Here is a 6,000-nt window from a genome sequence, read left to right on the forward strand (position 1 = left end):
TACAAGTAATGTAAAACAAAAACAACTTCACATGATGTATTGGAATAAGAACAAACCATTTTCATGATGAGAGCCATCTAGCCTTCCAGATTGAGCAATGTTTGTCTCACTTAGCCTCATAGCAGTAACGAGTGGAATCACATGGGAGGGTGAAAAGGGTGCCAACAGTTTGGTTTGTTTTTGGAAAGCTTTTGCTTCCATGTAATTTATTCAGTTGCTGCATATTATCAGAATAAGGATTGTTTTACTTGCCCAGGGCTTTCGGATACCCTGCTGAAAAGACCAGCACGAATTCCATCTCGGCTCGCCTGGCGCTGGTTTAGCTGGTCACTCAGCATGGTCATGCTGGGTTACCAGCATTCCAGCATCCAAAACACGTAAGCTTTCTAACAGCGTTCTCAAAATTGTCGAGGGAAGTTTTTGCTGACAGTCCCTTGAATCCTCAATTTGATTCAAGGGAGTTGGTAAAACTGTAGCAACCGTGCATAATAATTAATCTAATTTTAAGATTATTTACCTTAACCTTAACCTTTTTTTACTTGTTTTAGATGTTTTTAGTAAGTCAAATTATGTCACTGTATTGGCAGATACGTTGGGTTGTTTCTAGCATATTTCTTAGCAAACTTTTCTGCCAATATAGTGAAATAATTTCCTTTAGTAAAAATCAGCAAAAAAAGAAGTTCAATAATCTGTTGATAAGCTTACAACAATCCCAAAATGAAAAAAATCTTACATTTTATATATTGACTAGATTTACGATAATTTCACATGTCAAGATACCATTTTTTGCTGTGACACAGACATAAAGTTCAAGAGGGTTGAGGGAAGTTAATGAGAAAAAGAAATGGAATTAGGAGTTAAGTGTGGATATAATGTGTACCGTCATTTATGGTATGTCGAAACCTCTGGTAATGCACAATTGGTGGATTGGTGGCAGAACAGCAATCAATAGAGGGAACTTTCTCCTTTAGCCTCAGCTCTGTCCAAACAACCCGTATCAGTGTTTTAGAAAACCCAGATGAAGCCTAATGGCCCTGTGATTCAGCAGTTAGTACGGCCTGCAGCAGCAGCATTTGCTGAGACGTTTAACATGCTTTGCGAATGCTTTCAGGATCCATCTTGAAAATGCCCTTAAATCATCTGCTGCACTCTGCTATCGTCAGACCGGCTCTGTTTTTAGCCTGCTGTGCAGCTCAGCTGACGTCTCCTCAAAGAAAGATCTGTCTGAAAAGCAAACGCGGAGTTTTATTTATAGAATTTGATCGATGCGAAAGAGGGGGAAGGAGAAACCGTTAGCTTTCTATATTTGGCATTTCTTTAATTGAGATAGATCATAAAAACTGGACTGCGGCAGGTTTAGAGAGGACAAGAGCCTGTTCATGTTTAGAGAGACGGTTAGAAATGATACAGCAGTCGGTCTCAGAAACGCGTGCTGGAAAAATCTACTCCCCCCTCTCTGAACACTTTGGATCCTAATGAGATTTGAGAGTGTGTGTATGTGTGTGAGTGTCTGGTAATGCAGTCTGATGCATTTGCAGTCGATATTTGTGTAGAAAGGTGGTCTACGTGATATTTTTACAAACCTCGTCTGGTGGGCAAAGGGCTTATAATCATTCAGTGGGATTGTCTTCAATGGCTCTCATTCTGTGATTTTATTTTGTCTGTCGTGAGTGTTTACCAGCCGTTTTCAGACAATAACTGTTAAACATAGCGCTAGGGATCTTCATAAACATCTCCACTGTCCCAGATAAAAAAGCTCAGCATTTTCCGGGCGGCCCACTGGCGGTTAAGCAGAGTATTAGAGAACATTATTCCTTTTTTTCACCCATGGTCCAGTTTACTTATTTTTTGTTCCATTATCATTTGTAAATTAGCTTAAACTCAGGACCAGAGTTAGGGTTAGGAAAATTGTTAAATTTAAGCCCGAAGTTAGGGTTGGGATCACATTTTGGGTCGAATTTAAGATGATATTTGGAATCAGTATTGGGACAAGGGTTACATTTTGGACCAGAGTTAGGGTTCGGGTTAGGGAAATGGTTAAATATAGGTTGAAAATCAGGGTTGGGATCAGGTTTTGGATTGATTTGAAGATGAGATTTAGGGTTATTATGAGGACAAGATTTAAATTTAGGACCAGAGGTAGGGTTAGGAATAGGACAAGGGTTAAACTCAGGACCAGAGTTAGGGTTAGGGTTAGGGAAATGGTTAAATGTACGTCCAAAATATAGATTGGGACTAGGTTTTGGATTGGTTTTAAGATGTGATTTTGGGTTACTATTGGGAGAAGATTTAAATTTAGGACCAGAGGTAGGGTTTAAGGGTAAGGGTTAGGGTTAGGGAAATGGTTAAATGTAGGTCCAAAATATAGGTTGGGATTAGGTTTTGGATTGATTTTAAGATGTGATTTTGGGTTACTATTGGGACAAGGTTTATATTTAGGACCAGAGGTAGGGTTAGGAATAGGACAAGGGTTAAACTCAGGACCAGAGTTAGGGTTAGGGTTAGGGAAATGGTTAAATGTACGTCCAAAATATAGATTGGGACTAGGTTTTGGATTGGTTTTAAGATGTGATTTTGGGTTACTATTGGGAGAAGATTTAAATTTAGGACCAGAGGTAGGGTTTAAGGGTAAGGGTTAGGGTTAGGGAAATGGTTAAATGTAGGTCCAAAATATAGGTTGGGATTAGGTTTTGGATTGATTTTAAGATGTGATTTTGGGTTACTATTGGGACAAGGTTTATATTTAGGACCAGAGGTAGGGTTAGGACTAGGACAAGGGTTAATCTCAGGACCAGAGTAAGGGTTAGAGTTAGGGAAATGGTTAAATGTAGGTCCAAAATATAGGTTGGGTTTAGGTCTTGGATTGATTTAAAGATGAAATTTGTGGTTAGTATTGGGACAAGATTTAAATTTAGGGCCAGATGTAGAGTTAGGAAAGGGTTAAATTCAGGTCTAAAGTTAGGATTGGGATTAGGTTTTTGGTTGATTTTATGATTAGATTTGGGGTTAGTATTGGGACAAGGGTTAAATTTAGGACCAGAGCTAGGGTTAGGGTTAGGAATCCAGCACAGGGTCAGCAACATTTTCGATAAAATAATTTATATTAGGCCTAGTCATGATTTATTTTTCTCTCAGTTGTTCATAATATTTGTCTTAGCTTATTTTCTAAAATGCTGCATGCAGTTAAAATCTGTTTGAGGAGATTGAAAACTTAGACCTTATATGCAGGACAGTAATCTGGGTGGTCTGAGAGTGGACCAGCAGCCTACAGACAGCGGGGTGCCGACCTCACTAAACCAGCGGACTGATATATTCTTTCTATCTGAGGTGTCTGGCAAAGATGTTCACAAGTCACTTCATGCGAATCCAAGTTGAGTCTCAGGCCTCTAGGGTGCGAGTCTTGAGTCGAGTCTCCAGGCTTTAGTAGAGAATTTCGGCATCTGTATTAGCTGCATCTGTCAGGTTCAACACAGCTTTAAAAAACGAGGCACAATAAATTTGATTAGCGCAATTATCTAAACTGACTGCAGTCATTTTCCACAGTTGTTAGATTATCTCACAACAAGCAAAATGTGAATTAGGTATGTTGGGTTGAGGCAAATAAATAAATTGACTACAAAAGAAAGCAGTAAATGCATTCATTGAGACATCATTGGATTCTTGAAGGCTTCTGACTTGATGGTCTAACATGTTTAGAGTGCAGCACAAGTAATGTTTGTTCATTTGTTAGCTAATCCCAGCGTTTTTTTCTCCACAAACAGTGCAGCCATGCTCGATTCCATATGTGATTGTGTGTAACTGTAGACATTTGATTTAATAAACATAGCTAGAAAGCAAGATGGATAATTAGTCCATTTGGCCACTTTTGGCTTGTAGTTTAATAAAAATAAATTATGACACTTAATCTTCAGCTAACATTTCATGATTGTGACAGACCCTAGCAATCTTTTCTTCGATGCAGAGCGATGATTTTGAAACCCTCGGCAATGCGGAGGCCTAAGAAGGCCTGGGAAATTCCCTGTTTCGCTTAAAGCTGGCGCTGGCCCTGTCTTGTAGCTAAGCTACCTTAGTATTGCTAAAGTTTACACATTGTACAGGAAGAATTTTCCTTCTGTATAGTGACATTATTTCCCGAGTGAAACACGGTGTTACACAGGGTCTCTGAGTTAGCTGAGATTTCATGGGTGGGGGTGGTATAGGGGGATTCCTCCCTGTCCACTGGTGCATGGTATCGTAACTAAAAAATCGCAGGCGTTTAACAGGAATGCAGAGTCATTACATTTGGAAGGGAAAATTGGCTCATTCTACAGAAACGTCCAGTTCTTTAATCTATCCATAGGAGTCACTGGTGTTACCAATCCTCATTGGTGTTACACATAAGAAAGGAGACACCAGAGACACTTTTAATGAAAAATGAATTTTACAAAATCTCTGCTACAGAGCATCAAACCACATGTGGTCAATCATGGAATATCCACTAAAATATGTAATTTAATCCATTTGTATTCTATTTTTTCAGAATTACCTAAGAATAAAGTCGGTCACACCAGTGACTTCAGCTAAAAGCTTCATATGAAATCATGAGCTAAATGAGAAAATCTCTGATAACTGAAAGACACAGTGGACTCACCATGTGCTTTTCTTCATAGATCCTCAGAAAACAGGTAAAAGGAAGTTGAGTGATGTCATCAGTGTGATTTTTATTTCAATATAAGAGATTTTTTGTTACACAGTAACACCAGTGACACGACTCCTGGGGAACTTTCAATATATATTTTATCGTGTTTATTTGGCATTTGTTTTCTTTATGTCATTTAAATCATATATTTCATAGTCATGAATAGATTATTGCAGTTAAAGTTGCAGAAAAAAACATGTTTTTTTACCTCAAAATATGGCCTCAGCCTTCACACATGACTGTGGGGACGAGCTCTTCTGTGGTGCTTGGAATTCTGTAGAATTGATTTTAAAACTAATATTGCTAAATGGATGAATCAAGAATTTGTAATTGTTAAAATAACATTGTTTTATTTTAAAATGTAAATAAATTGTAACCCTAACATGTTTTTCAAGTGTAATATATCTGTAAACGCTAGGGACACAAATATGGACGTTTCCATAGAATGACCCAGGTAGTCTTTTGAAGTCAACACGAATTGGATATCAGATCACATTTTCTACCTTAACATGGTGTAATTCTGAATGGCACGGTGGGAAATAATTTTGGGTGGAACATGATCTTAGTCTTCCGGATTTGAGGAGTTTGTGAAAAGGAGGCATTCCGAAATGAACACGGAGTCAGATTCTCAGCAGAATCCGTTTTGTAGAGAAGCCAAAGAAAAAAATGTAAAGTACAACATTTTGATGTATATTTTCTGTAGTTTCTGAAATGCGTTTGTTTAAACTTGTGTTCTTTTTTTTCCACGTTTTAGCATGTTAGCATTTTAGCATTTGCATTGCTTTCACTTTTCTTACACTTTCGCAGCAAAAGCTGTAAGCAATATCGGCTGACCCGCCTCACAGCGTGGCTGAAAACTACCAGATATTTGAAGTGCCTTGACTGAGTTAAGATGAAAAAGGGTTTTCAGTGTAAACAAACTGATATAAGAGATTATTTTTACAACCAATTCCAAAAGCCGAAAGTGAGAGAGCAAAATTATATAAAGAGAGGAGGTTACGTTAAGGGAACAGATGTAATGATGAGTGTTCTTGCTTGATGATAGGTCAGGGTGGTGGGAGGGGAAAAACATGCAAAGATATTATCGGTTAGGATAATTTTCCCTGTTGCTGGTACACGGTAATGCAACCAAGCGTCAGATGGCATTTAGAGGCGGGCGAAAGTCATTAAACACTTACATTTTGAATGAAATGACACAATGAATTGTGCTTAAAATAACCGATGACATGAACTGACATGGTAAAAAAGCTCCATATGGATTTCAGGTTGACAATAAATCGAGAGACATGAAGTATGCAAACATGAACAAGGTGACAAAGGGG

Source organism: Colossoma macropomum, unplaced genomic scaffold, assembly GCF_904425465.1.
Source record: "Colossoma macropomum unplaced genomic scaffold, Colossoma_macropomum, whole genome shotgun sequence".
Classification (NCBI taxonomy): domain Eukaryota; kingdom Metazoa; phylum Chordata; class Actinopteri; order Characiformes; family Serrasalmidae; genus Colossoma; species Colossoma macropomum.